A 15,593-nucleotide genomic window follows, 5' to 3' on the forward strand; every position below is an offset into this window, starting at 1 on the left:
TATTTAATAGTCCTACTAAAGGTGCTAATTAAGAGCCATCTCAAGACTTATCAAGAGTGGCAGCAGCATAGGAAGATTTAGAAAAAGAGCACACCTCCAAACTTGAAAAAAAAATTTGGTAGTGAATTAAAACATTCAACCCTGCAAATTTGAAAAGAGGTAAAGAGAGGTAGATGACAAGAAAGATCCATAGTGATGAGGTAGGAACTCTAAGGCAGATGCTGCAAGGATTCAAGAAAATGAGTGATTGCAACAATTGTGAAGTCACATCTTTTATAATGCATTGAGAAGCAAGGCAATTTACTCTCCTGGATCTTTTTTCCCCTAAGCCTTCTCCCTCCAGCTACTGCTTGGATTCCATCAATAGAATTCATTAGTTTTTCAGTGTGTGACCTGCCACTCTTTGTGCTAGGATACAGAGTTCATCAGCGCTCCATTCTTGGCTGCTCTCTCCCCTATCCTACATCTCCCACTGAAATGATTGCTGGTTATCCCAGTATTTTTCTCTCCTCACCCTAGGGCCTGCTTCCCTTTTTTGCACTGAGAGGTTCTCTGCCAATCCTTATAACTAACGATCCCAATCCTCTCTAATGGAATGCATTCTTGCCTTCACAATCCTATTTATTTTCACTGCATTCCAAAAAGCAGCTTTTGCCTCCACAGACGGGTGCCCATGAAGATCAGTCCAGCTGATTCATACTAACTGGCTTATTTTTCCTGCTTTATGTGAAACATCCAATGTCACTTGTAAACTTTCTCTGATGAGAACCCTGTTGAGTTTCAGTCTTTGGAAGCATTTTTTTAAGCATTCCCTCAAATGCTCACAAAACACTCAATAATTCAATCACAAATGTGCACCAGGAGCTGTATAATTCTATAACACAGCAAATTAGCCACAGGTTACCAATGAAATCAGTAATAAATAATTTAACATCAGTCTCAAATACAATCTGCAAAATGCTAAAACATGGTTACTTGAAACAGCAGGAAGAGAAAAAAATGTTACCATGGTGCCCTTTTGAACTCTGAAGCAAAGGAGAGAACTGAAGTTTAATTGTGGAAGAGAGCACATTACATTTATTTGTTGATTTTCTATAATAATGGTCAAAAGCAAAAGCTTAGATTTTTTTATCCTCTATTGTGAGCCATTATATATCACCTTTCAAAGGGAAAAACAGTGATAATTCTTATTCTGAGCTTGGCCAACAGAATCCTCAAACAATGATACAGCAGCTCACAAAGGTTTCTCCCAGGGTCCATAACACTTAATGCCTTAAATTAATTGAAGAAAACAATTTTCAGCTTTCACATAGATTTAAGGCAGGAAGGACAGGGAGTAAAATAGAATATCTAAACTCACAATACCATAGGAAGATCTAAGTTATAGTAAGTCTTCAACTAAATTAACTGTAACTCTGGTCAGATAAAATGACATCTGTTTTATTTTCATCACAATTATATCAAATTTTGAAATAATTTCTCCCTGAGAAACTTTCAGAGCTGTCATTTCAGAGGGAAAAGGAAAAACAAAGTTCACCTAAAATGATAGGAAATAGAAGAAATAAAAATCAATTTGTTCAGAATTGATACATAACACAATCTTGAACTTCTGCCTTTATCCTTTTGTCAAAGCAAACTTTCTTAGCACCACTTTCTGAAAGCCTTAAAGGAAACTATGAAGTGATCTTGTGACTATTGGTCCAATTGCCCCACACTGACCTTTTCACCTTCTTCATGTAAACTCAGAACTCAGACACAAGATAGTCAAAATTCTTTCTATTATAGAAGTAGGACTGCTTGATGTTACCCACTAGTAAGTTTCTTCACATACCATATATATATTAAAAATGTGATTTATAAAGCAAAAACATCCCAGAAATTCCTTTAACTTATCAGGTATATTTTGATTTTCCTCATGCACCAATTAACATTCAAATCATTGTCAAAAATATCTGCAGCTTAGCAAATTTACACTTATGATGAATTAATTTAATTGAAAAGTGCACTTCATTTCTGTTTTCCAATTGTCAGTTTATCACTTTTTGTTTAAATATTTAATCCTTGAAATAAACTCCAAAAACTAAAAAAGCAGCTTCTCTGCTGACAGTCATTTCACCCAGTAAAAATGCTGATTGCCACTTGAACATAATAATTACTTTTTAGGTGAATCAGGATGCAAAATATCTATTACTAATACTTTATGAAAAGGAAATACTTGTTTGTTTTCATTTCAAGACATGCTTGCATTACTTGGAATACAAAAGATTTTTCAACTGAAAGATTTCTTTTTAAAAGAAAAAAAATTCTTTGGGTCTATAGATAACTTTTAAAGAGAAGTTTGGCATTAATCTCATAGCCCTGTGGCTCCTAAACAAAGAATGATTTCTGCTTTCCCAGCCTTAAATTCCCACTGCTGTCATTGTGTAATATCTGCTTTAGTATTAGTTTATCAAGTTCTGTTTCTGAATAAGACAGTAAATCAATAGAGCTGACAAAATGAAGCTGCTGATAACTTCTCTATTAGTGAGCGCTCTCATACTGGGCATCACCACTGCATCCATCATGTAATTCACCACAAATCACAAAGAACCACATTACAACAATCCACAGTGACTATTTAATTCTACCTAATATTTTTTAAATTTTGGAACACACCAATATATTTAATTTATTGAATAATTAGTGAGCTATGGATGCGTTGTGCTCATTGTGCAGTCAGGAATAATGTATGTTAGGAAGATTTACCAAGGCAGATCTGTGTCACTCTCACTGCTGATCTCCAGATTATAAAACCAGTCAATACAACAGTGCCACTATGTCACTGTTTTTTTTGTCTCCAACACTCACTGTTGTCAATAAATAAAGTTGTGGAATGATACAAAGGGTAACTTACATGAGTACTATCCTGCTTAATGTTAGCCTTAGGAATGAATTACTATGCTTTGTATTTAATAAAAAAAAGCATATCCATCTCAGAGAGGTGACATTTATTTATTCCAATATATTTCAGCAGCAAAACAGTCTCTACTTCACTAAGGATTAGTAGCTAGAGATATAATCAAAGTGACACATACAACTGGGGTAGGAGGGGGGAGAGGGGAAAACCCATTTGATTGTACTCATGGCTGACACTGAGTTACAAGAAAAAAAACTCTCCCAGTGCATCTTTACATAATTGTTGTCAGTACTTCATAGCACTTATTTCAAAGCTGTTAGAAAACTAAGGCAAATAATAAAAGCCTCAATGTTCCTGGAATACAGTGAATATGAAACTGAAAACTAGACACTGGGATGGGATCATTTTAAAAGAATTGTGGTTTTTATTTTTTTAATCAATCAGCAGAAGCACAATTAGAGGACCCTATCTAGTTTTGCACTGTCTTTTAAAAAGCTATTAATTTTTATATTTATATTATTTTAAGTGTTATTTACGTTAAATTTCACCTCAAATTCTCAATTTCTCCCTCCTCTCAAAGAGAGGACGGATTTCCCTAAAGCTTTTATTTTAGCACTGTTAGATCTTATGTATTGAAGAAGGCTTAACTATTACTATTTCAAATATGCACCAAGGCAATTCATTATCTAAAAAGAAACAGTCTCCAAAACAGTTTGGCACTTCTCCTATCTAGTCAATGTTTGAGTAAATATTCATCAGCTACAATGCCTCTGGAAAACCACTGGGCTGTCATCTCATATCTGATCAGAATAGCTTATTTCAATTTCATATTTCCATAGATTATTACTAAAAGCATACATTCTAAATATTATTACTGGAATCTAAGCCACAAATATATTTTCTATTACAGTAAGATTCATGTTTGTTTCACCTGAAATACCTGAAGGCCATCAACCTGAACAAACTACACACCCCCTGCCCCTGTTCCAAGCTAAAGCCACTTTCCTAAACCTCCAAGAATAGTTTAAAAAAACAAAAAAATTGTTACTCCTCTGTTCTTAAAAGCTTCCAGGGACTGGTTCCCTATCTAGGCCTGCTTTGATGCCTAAAAATCTATCTTATGGTTACTAAAGATTATTATTTACTTTTCCAGCTCCTTATAGATACAGCTCTGTCCATGTGGTTGTATCTTACAGCAGTCACCTACATAAAGAGACTGCTTTTTGTGGAATACTACTTAATTTATCTGTTTGCATGCCTCCATTATGAGGCTATGTGAGTACTGTATCTCCTTCAAAATACGTCAGGATTGTTTAATCTTCTGATCTTGTTGTGCTGCATAGAGTTTCTTTTTACTGATGGCCTTTTATAGCCCCAATAACATTTGCAAGTGCAAAGTTTATTTTGATTAAGCATTGGCAGAAATTCATCCTTCATACATCTCACAGTTTCTGGGCAAAAAATGGCATTTAATATCACATCAATTGTGCTAAATCAATGCTGAGATAATACCAATGTACTGTTTCTGAAAACCAGTTTATCTTCAGAGAGAAAAGACAAAGCAAAAAGTCCAAGGCAACCCACAAGGTTGAAGCGTAAAGAACTAAAGACATAACTGTATTTCAGGGACAATAACTTTATCAGAAGAAAAACCTTATCTAAATTAATTTGTCATGAATAAAATGAAATAATTACTCAGGAATTAAATTAGCCTTTTAAATACTTATAGAAATTTCCCTCTTCAGAAAGAGTTTCACATGAGGTATGTGTTTACATCTCCCATCCACCCGATCTTCAAATTCTTAAAAGTTGCACAATAACTTTGCCAACAACTTTCAGCCCAGTACTGATGCTAGATTAGCTGCTGAGCAATCTTCTCTTATTTCAGTGCACCAAGATATTTTGACTACTTTGTTACAAAAAACGACTTAATGGCACAGTGACAGCCCAAGATTCCAGCTCATGCATATTAACTTGCTTACTTTACCATCTTCTAATTCCTGACCTCAAAATTACTTTGAAGAACAGCAGTGGGAAGAAATGCAATTCTACTATTGCTTTATTCAAATACTTTTTAACATCTGAACAAAATTCAGCTAATTCATCAAGTCAAAGTTGCTGACTGTATGGCATTAGTTATTTGGTTTTAAACTCAGAAATAACTTTATCCTACTGACTAGGCAATTAAGCACACACTGAAGGAAAACTCCTCACAGAAGAATTTATCTTAAGGCTATTGCAACCTCTGTCTGCAAGAAAAAACTGGACTATTTGACTTGTCTGACCATTATGTTTGGTTAGAGACCAGGATTCTTCCTGCCTGTCTCCTTCAGTGAGCTACCATTGGCAGAAAAAAGGAAAAGATCAAACCAGTGACAGAATTGGATGCAGAAACTGAGATCACGTCAATCAGGTAAATACTCTTCCCACAACACCCCAGTATAAACAGATTTCCCCCACCACTCTTTTCACACAGGCACAGTCTATGGATTATCATAAAGACAAGAGAATTCAGTAAAAAAGAAATAGGACTTGGTCCCCAAAGAGCAGGAAAAAAACAGCTCAAAATGGACTGACGAAGGTGAATTTTAGATGGGGTTTGACTCATATTTACAGGAAACTAGTTTGGCTGTGCCATTAAAGCACAGAAGAGATATTTTACAGCACACATGAGAATAAGCAGTGTTTCCAAAAGGCCCACACACAAATGAAACAGGAAGCCTGTGACTCTTCAGTTTCTCACAGGTACATACCAAAGACAATTGCTGCGTTTCTCAGAAGTTATCTGCACTACAGTCCATGCAGGAAGACTGGGTAAAAACTAACAACATTGAATTCCCAACAACTGATGCGAGGTAGTGGTTTGCAGTTTAACAGCAACAGTGAGAAAGAAAATACTTGATCTTTTATATGGTCAATAATGATACCAAGTGCTCACATTAATTTCCCTTAATTATCACACCTAATAAAAAATCCATGTTGAGGCAGTGATATCATCAGTAGAATTTACAAGTTTTTTTTCTGGGAGAAAATGTTCATCAAACAATTTTTATTAATTATCAATGAAGTACTGATCTCCTAAGTATCAAAAATTATTTAGACAAAGCTGTGTGATATTATGGTATCTGGATTAATATGCAATACCTGTAAGATGGCCAGACTGCAGTCACTCCTCTGAGACTAAAGAAAGTCTCAAACTCTCATCCTTTTTGTGCTTCAGAATAAAAAAAAAATCCAGAGATGACGGAATGGCGCAGATTTAAGAACCAATGGAAGAAATTGTCTGAAGTACCAGAAACTTGGCAGTCACATCCTCAGGCCCTGCTTACATGAATTCAAATTCTCCTTGACACTGAGAAAATTTTTTAAATTATAGTGATACATCAGTAGTTTTAAGAGTCATTCTTACCTTCTGGATAGCCCTGGCCCATCTTGCTCTTGCAAAATTACCTCCACTACCTTGGTCTGTATTTCTCCTGAAGAAAAGGAGGGAAAAAAAAGTACTCAGAACAGAAAAGTAAGAAAATAAATAATTAAAATAAATCTGATAAATCTATGGATGAGTGGATCAAAGTCAGATCCATCGCTAACTCACAATATCACCTTTGGATTACAGGGGTTTCCATTAAAGCTAAGAGTTGAAAAGACTTGACTACTGGCTTGAAAAGACACAACTCCTGCTCCTCATATTATCAGGGTGTAAAAGAACATTAGCAAAGGAATACATTTCCCAGTTATAGTGGCTCATAAATCAGGATTACCAAGTCTTTAACATCAAATAGCAGGAGGAGAGGCAGAAAACAACAACAAAATCCAAACCACCAAGACAGTGAAAAAAAGGAAACCTATGAATTTCCTCAGTAAAGGCCTATTGCCTATCCTTGTGAGGCAGAGCCACTATCACCAAGTCTTTGCCTGCTGCACTTAAGGAGTTATTGAGAAGCCAAATAACATAAAAACAATACTCCCTCTACCCCAAAAAGTACCGCCAGACAAAAACTAACATTTACTCCAACCAATCTTTGAAATACAATCTGTTGCATATTTGGCTGCCCTGACACAGAAGTTGCACACTTGCACAGGCCAGTTATAATTAGGGCTCATTATTCAGCTATTTCACCACACCTGTGAAGAATGTTGGTTTAAAATGAAAAATACTAATTCCATTAATGGCTGTTAAGCACAGGTTACACAGGTTAAAATAATTAGTGTGGACTCCACAAGATTCTGTAATTCTCCTGCAAGATTCTAAGTAATTCAAAAGCCACTACCTTGTACAATACCAGTAAAGTTGCAGAATAAAAATTATACAGTAAAATTCTACACATAAAATTTACAGAGGACAGTAGAAACCTGTTTACTAACTGAGGCTTTTGCAGTATATTTATATTATACATCAGTGCCATCCCTTGGTCTAACACATTACTATTTAATTATCTTGGACTTTTGGAACAGTGCTCTTTTATTTGAGGAGAAAAATGTTCCCTCTGATATGCACAGCTGAATGCACATGATGCAAACTAAGTATGAAGAGGCTTGCCTTCCTCCGCCCTCATCTCTGAGGCCGCATGTTTGCAGGTCCAGCCTTTTCCCTCTCCACAACTGGATTTTGTTTTCAGGTAAATCAACCAAGTGATAGTAGTAATTGGTCTGCCCCACCCTGCAGTTGTTAACTAGACTGGAAATACTGGGTAAAAATTAACCTTAGGGATTACCAGGGTAGTTAACCTCACGGTCAGATGGAGATTGGGTTGTCAGTGCTGATTCAGAGGGAACAGAGAGAAACAGCTTTCTCTGCCTTCACTAAAAGTAAGTAGGGAAAAGAGTATCCTTAAGTTTTGAGGCATAATGTAGAGAGGGGGACAAAAACTGGTTTAACTGGATTGTAGTATTTTTATGAAGTCACCAATCTATGATCAGACTGCTGAGCAGAGCAGTCTGTTTAGTTGAATATGCCACTTAGAAACAGCACAGACAGACACAGCAAGGAACAGTTTCCACCTAGCCACTTCCTGCTGACACAGTGATGAGTCCAGTTTGGACAATTGGTTGTTAATGCTCTATTCAGATTTAGTGAAACTAATTAGTTACCTGGCAGAAAAATGCTTTCTCAATACTGAACAAAGCTTCTGATGACATGTGCTTTACAGGAATTCCAGGTAACAAAGCCCACCAGACACTGCTGGGAATCATCTGTCCTGCTAACTGAACTGTCACAAGGAACATATGTGCCAGGCAAATGCATTACTATAATTTTTTGAAACAACATAAACAGCAGATTAGGGAACTTCACACAAGCATTAAGCTGAAAAACAAGGGCATCCCATCGATTGTATTATCATATCTGATAATTAGAAAAGCATAATATTCCCAGCGATTGAACAACAAAAAGTTTAAAAACAAATGACAAATGCCTTAAGAGTGCCTGAAAATCATACTGATTCATCACCCCTACAACATAATGCCCAGCTGTGCTCTCTGATGCTGTACAGGCCACAAGAACAACAAGATGAGAACTACAAGAGACACCTCAGGAGCAGTACAGCAATATTCAGATCTGGTCAGCTCAGCGAGCAGCCCAGGTCAAAGTTTTGATGCACTGTGCATCAAACTCAGCAGATTTTCACATCTCTTAGCCAGAAGGATCAAAATAACCGATCTTGTTGCAGTGGTTTACCAACCAATGACAGGTATGTGCAAAGGAATGCACAGGCTAGATAAACAGAAAGGTTCCTCAGTCTGGTTTATCAAAAGCTAAGGGTTTTTAATAAAAAACAAAAGTTACACTGACACTTTTATTTAATAGATGTTTTCCCTCTTAATTTTGCTGGCCAAATACATTAAAATTGCCCTAGCATTTCAGTGATGATTTGCATTTTCATGGCACCTCCTGTAAAATTAATCTCACTACAGGCTTCATTGTAAGGCAATTAATTATAGAGCAGTTGTAGTGTGGCCACATACAGACAAAAAATGACATCTTCTGAATGCTGATCTGTTTGTAATAGCAATCCTGAACATCTGCATTCATTTCTATGCATTCATCACTAAAGTTAATTTCATCAGCTTTGAATATAACTGGAAACAAACTGTGGAAGAAAAATTGAAATAATTACACTCTATTATGACATTTTTTATTTGGCAATTTTCACTCCCCGCTGGCAACAGTCAGGCTGAAACTAAAATTGTGTGCTTAAATCAATCTCCAATGGACATATCAAGCAGACTTATACTTGGATAGTACACTACCACAAAAAAGTTTGGGGTTTTTTTTCTCCTTTAAATGTGCTTTTCAGAATATTCCAGTAATGGTCATTCTTGTACAAATATGTGACAAGGCTGATAATTTTTGAGTTTTATTCTGCATTCTTCTATAGCTCAGGAGGGGGATAGAAAAGAATACAGAAAGATGAATATCTACTTCTCTGATTTTTAGAATACAAGAATGGTACTTTCATGTGTATAATTTCCAGTGCTGTAACTTTTGTAACATGCACAATTTAGCATGCATTGGAAGTAAGTCTGTAACATACCCCCAAACATTTCTGTGAGGATTTATACACTTGCTACTCATTTAGACTGCAGTGTGTAAAGAACAAGTTCTTCAGGAATATCTGTTGGTGAGGTTGCTACCACAGTCTCGCGCAACAGGCCAAAGCCATGTGAGCAATATTCCATACACCTGGGCTACAAAAGCTGTCCTTGTTCCAGCACTGGTCATTAGCTGAAGCTGATTGCACTGAAATAGTTTCCAGCTGAAAACAAGGTGCTTTACAACACTGGCTTTCAACTCAATTCATGCCCTTGGTAGAAGGACACACTAGTCCTATTGGAAAATATGTCTGGGATATGGAGCTGTAGAAATGGTATCCCATCAAGGGTTACTGGACTATAAAACTGCAATTCAATTTTAAAATGTTTATAGGCCTCAATTATACAGTATAGAAAAAAGAATAATTATTAAAAAGCTGTGCAATAAGAAGCAGTTTAGTAAAACAGTAAGAACTATAAGCAGTACTCGTCCATCTTCACTATAATCACATTTAAAGGAAATTAATGATGTGGTAAAATTGCAAAGCAAAATTAAGAGATCTAGGCATTCCACAGTTATCTAGGCCACAGTAAGACTTAAAAAAACTAACTCTTGCACAGATTAATACAATTTAGTATCATCCAACTGCCTCAGATAGCTATTTTGTGTGTTAGTGGCAAAAGAAAGCAAAGTTTCCTCCAAGATACCTCTTCTGGTAGCACTAAATAATACCCCTACACAGGTTCCCTTTTACAGATGTTCAAGTTGCTCTTGAAAATTTAATTTTTAAACTAAAATAAGCAGAGAATAAAACTTACTATAGGTCAGCAACCAGTCACTCATCCCTACAGTAAAATTTTAGTTTTAAATCTAAGCACACATTTTTCTTTTCATTTTGCTTTCTTATTGTCTAAAATACTAAGTTTCCATAGCTATATTATTATCTTCAATCATACATTTATATTACTGCTTTCACTTAAAATAGTTTACAGTTCTGAGTTCTTGGTGGTTCTTGAAACTAAAATTACAAGTTGCTAGTTTCTTTGGGACAAGGTACTAAATTTTAGATGTATGAATTTCGAGAACAAGATTACTACAGTAATAAAATAACACTTTCTGATTTCTTAGAGATAACCTTGTTTAAGTGCCTAAAACACATAATACAACAATAACATCTGTTTTCTAGCCATTCAGATTCAAAAATTTAGCAATGCGTGAACAGAAACTAAAATATACTTACATATCTCCTTTAGTTCAGTTTTTCCTCCAGCCCTCTTTTACAGGTTACTTACCTAATTATTAAGAATTTAAGTCTTTTATAAGAGCTACAACTTTTGACTCACCTATAGAGCAAATTAAAAAAGCCCAAAGGTATCCATTAACCCTTATAATAGGACTCATATTTTTTTCCCATTTCAAATTTTTCCTCCAGTTCTTCACAATATTTTCATAGGCATAATTCACGTTGATGTTGATCTTCGTGTCTTCCTGAAGAAAAAGATCTGTCCCTGCCTGCTCTTAGAAATACCCCTGAGCCAAGTCTGTACAGCTGCTAAAGATAAGCCACCAATTACTGCAGTCTGACCACCACTCCCCTCCCTGGGCACAATTAAAAATTTGGTGCAAGGAAAATACCTTCCTCTCCCTCATGTCTTTTGACTCCTAGATGGGTCTGAAGCCTGACCATAGCATGACTTGTTGAAGGGATGCTGCTGTCTCTGCTAAAACTGATTCACAAAGTCCCAGCTTGCTTTAACAGTTACTTTGCAGTAATATTATTTTAGTGTTCTGACTTACAATATCACCTTAAAAAAAATTCTTTTCCATCACAGATAGAGAAATAGGAAACTCTTCTGTGTAGCTGAGAATGAGTAGTGGGAAAAGGAACTAATAACTACTCTATTTTAGGCCACTTCAAATGTTTCTACTTCAAAATATGTAGAGGCATTTTGGATTTAACACTGTGGGATTTTCTTGTTATCTGATTAACTATTATTCCCAAACATTAATATATCCCTTTCTTGAAAGATTTGGTTTGTAAGATAGGGTGAAATCCTGTTTCCATTATGATTGGAGGAATTTATTCAATTCTATTAAACAGTCTTCAAAAGAGCCACCACAACTACAGTAATCCATACCTAAACTTTTAAAATTGCAATTCTTACTACTCAGAGCTATGAACTGGATTGTAAACTGTCATTCAGATCTATCAAAACTACAGCTTGTGATACTCATCTTGTACACTTAATGCAGTGCCAGTAGATAATAACTCATCTTTCCCCCTATGTTGCCATAGAACAGAAGCTTTGGAGAAAGATTCTATTTTTTAAGGCCTGCCAAGACAGTAAATCAACATTTTACAAAGTAACTTCCAGGTTTTTCTGATGGACTTAGAGGTATTACAATGCGATGCTGCTACCTGACAAACCCCTGCAAGATACATTATCTCCTCAGTGCTGCAGTAGCTACATTAGTGATTTCCAAACTGCAAGATGCTTATCTGAACAAAAGGAACATGCAATTAGGACAGAAACTGATTGACAAGACCAAAGCTATGGCAGGAGACAGGTGACACAAGGAAACACATGTTGATGTGAATAAGACATTATCAAGACATTGTTCTGCTGTCCACTGAAGTTGCAGCTTTTAATCAATTTTGAATCTGTCAAAGTGTCATCTTGGATTGTTCCCAGAAAGCAAACAATGTCTATCTGACACTTAGGGAAACTTTGTGAATTTGTCCAGATTTTGCCTGGATTTGCACTATGCAGCTATTTGTTAGTCTCCAATTTCTCTCTTATTTCAATACTGTATCATTGATTTTTTTCTTTTCTTCTAATATACCCAACTCAAAAAATACAAGTGTCTGTATTTTTCCCCCCAATATTTACTGGAGAGGCATATTTCTTCAATCAACTAAGCTCAATTTTCTCATACAGAATCTCTCTATTCATAACCAATGCCTAATATTTCAATTTTATTAAAAAGCCATTAAAATCAGTATTATAAATGTATTTGATTGAATATGCATGCAATAAACAAACAAAATAAATTGCTAGGCAAGTATAATAAACTAATTCCAGTGAAGTTCACCCTGCTTCTGAATAGAATGGTATCATTCAGGGTAGCAGTGTATAGATGAAATATGACAGCAGTAGGAGTCCAAATCAAACTTTTCATAAACATTTGCTGCTTTTCCCACAGCAACTCTCTTTTCTCTCTTTGTGTAGCTCTTTATGTAGAGCTCTTATGTTCCCACCTGAAATGGCTGTTGTTTTTAGAGTTCAAGTCATACAGAGAAAGGGAATTTCTCTGCAGAAGAATTGATTCCTGACAACTATTTTAGCTTTTCTGTAAATGAACAAATTTTCTAGTAGTTTCAAGGGAATACTTTCACAGAGATTGAATCTTTTCAATCTTTTACACACAGCTATAAGCATTAATTAGATAAACTAGTTCCCAGAAGCCAACAAGGTTACCTTAAAAAGTTTACTATTATGTAACATCTAAGTAAAATGTGTTAACCTTTATAGCAAGTAAACCTTTTGGGAACCCAAGATAAGATAACTGCATAACAGTAATAGACTTAATACAGTTACATGATATCAGAAACCTTTAAGAAGGCATTAAATCTAGGTAAAAGAAAACTTCAAAAGCCTTTCCTATTCCTTTCAAGCCTAAAGAATTTATCATGAATAATGTTACATTACACAGAATCTCAGGGAGCATCATAATGACTTGTCATTTATTTTGAAAAGTTGTCACCATAGCAAACAATATAAAACTACGAATATTAATAAGGGAGCCAATTAAAGCTCAGTATCAGCTCATATCAGGATGCAAAACAATCTTCAGAACACTCCCAATAACCAAAACAAAACAGACTCTTGTAAAAATACTGATAAGACTCAAAAGATCTGATTACTGGAAGAAGCTAAACAGTATGGACTGGTGGGGATGAGTACTGGAAGAAACCAAAAGTAATTTCTGCTATGTGCCAAAGATACTTGCATTTTATTTTAATGTGTAATCCATTTTATAATTGGGTTTTGTAGGTTCTTTCATATATACAGCAGGACATAAAATTTGGCTGTATGTTTTGTGCTAGAGCTAGATACTATTCCTCCTTCACTGGAAGTTCTTCCAAGATTGTCTCATTCCTAGATTGGAACACTGGCTCAAGCAGAGCTCTGCCTATGTACCCACTGAGCAGGACCCCCAGTCCTGGACTCACTGCAGACCTTTGTCTGACCCAGCTGTGCTGCTATGGACCTGCCCGGTGCTCACTGCTGTGCCCTGCCCTGGCTGCACCACTGGCCCTGACCCCGAGCTCCAGGAGTTGCCAGTTAGGCCTCGGAGCTGTTCCATCAGCACAGGCTTCTGCACTGTTGCTTGACCCTTGCTGCCATTCCCAGGCTTGCCTGGGGTACTGGGCTGGGGCACTGCCTGCCCTGGCCCTGCCCTGCTGTGTTATCCTGCCTCACTGCCCCTCCCTTGGGAGCAGCAGCTCATCCTCACTTACCTACAGCCTTAATCCTGCACATTTGTACAAACCCAGCTAGGTATGAAGAGTCCGGCTTGCAGATGTGCCACAAAGATTGATATTCAACCATGCATGCTTCATAGTTACTAAAAAACTTTATTCTACTGAGAACTTCAGGATGTCAATTAAAGCATTTGACTTCCAAACCAGTCAAACAAAAATAACTTACCAAAATCTATTTGGGATAACTTTAGGAAAGAAAATGTACATCAACATGTCACATCAGCTCACCATCACTTCTTCTGAACTGCAAATTGCCTTGCAAAATAAATCTGTTTGGTTCCATACTAGACTTCATAACAATTTCATATGTAATTAATTGGGGTTTTTTCTGACACAATCTTCAATTCCCTAAATTTTTCTCAGTTATTTCAGTGTCCTTTTTCTCAATCTCTTTCAAGTAAAATATTTTCTCTCTATATTGTTAACTGCTAACTAACCTTCTTTTCCACTTTTTTACTCAAAAAATTTAAAATATACTAATTAAATGGGTAAGAATTGCAAAGTTGTTATAGTTATAGAGACATAAAAAAGCCCATAAAAATTGGTTGCACTTCAAATTCACTGTATATATGAGATTTAGCATTCTCCATCTCTGATTTTAAATTTTGTTTGCGTTTCCTCTGCTGTACGGAGCTATGGTAACAGTCTTTAAAATTATTTAGAAATATTTTTTTAAAATAGTCTTTTAAAGTACTACTTTTAATGGAATCAAGGGCAATAGTTTTAGGCCACAGAAGACCTGAAGGAAAAACATTTGAGAAAGGCAAGAGGGTGGAACTGAAATAGGAAAGGGCAGCAGAGCAGGAAGGATCATCAATGAGCATGTGAGTTTGAGTGACAGATGAGAATTAAGCCTGGGGTACAGTGGAATGAACTCTCAGCACTGTGCTGGTACACAAAGGGTTTAATTTTACATAAGACTCTCACTGAAAAAATCTGCCTTACTGTAATTATAGAAATTAATAACATTTATTTACAGTTTTAAATGACTTCTCTATTATACAAGAGTAAACATCACCTCAAGCTGAATACCTTCCTACCCACACTGCTTTCTGTAACTCAAGCAGAACAAAGCTGTCCAGGAGGCCAAAGAGCTCAGCGGAATGCTCTTTAATATGTGAAAATAGCTCAGACTCAGGGAAGCCTCTTAGTTCATAGGTTTTGATGTAAACAGTCCTTTTACCTTGCCTTTGGAACACACAAGTGTTTACATGACTTAAACCACCTTCAGTTTAGAGAGCAGCCTATGAATAATAATTAAATGCAAAGCCACCAATCACTAATTATAATGTCAATGTCTTTTGATATTTTGAAAATTATCTGCCAGTTCTGAAAGCTGGGAACCAGGGGATGTTCATAGCCAAAAGCCTTGCATATGATAGACATCTTTTGTTAAATGCCTCTTTTTTTCATTTGGACCTTATTTGTTTTGGCAGTAAATAAGAAGCAATAAAATGTTATAGAAAATCAGTAATGCTTACTTATTCTGTAATTTAAATTTGAGGACTCTCTCACTGAATGATCACAACAGAAAATAAATGTAAAATATATACATAAAATATATATATATAAAATAAAAATATATACCAAATAGATATAAATGTAAAATATATACATAT

The sequence above is a fragment of the Molothrus ater genome, chromosome 13 (assembly GCF_012460135.2).
Source record: "Molothrus ater isolate BHLD 08-10-18 breed brown headed cowbird chromosome 13, BPBGC_Mater_1.1, whole genome shotgun sequence".
NCBI classification, from domain to species: domain Eukaryota; kingdom Metazoa; phylum Chordata; class Aves; order Passeriformes; family Icteridae; genus Molothrus; species Molothrus ater.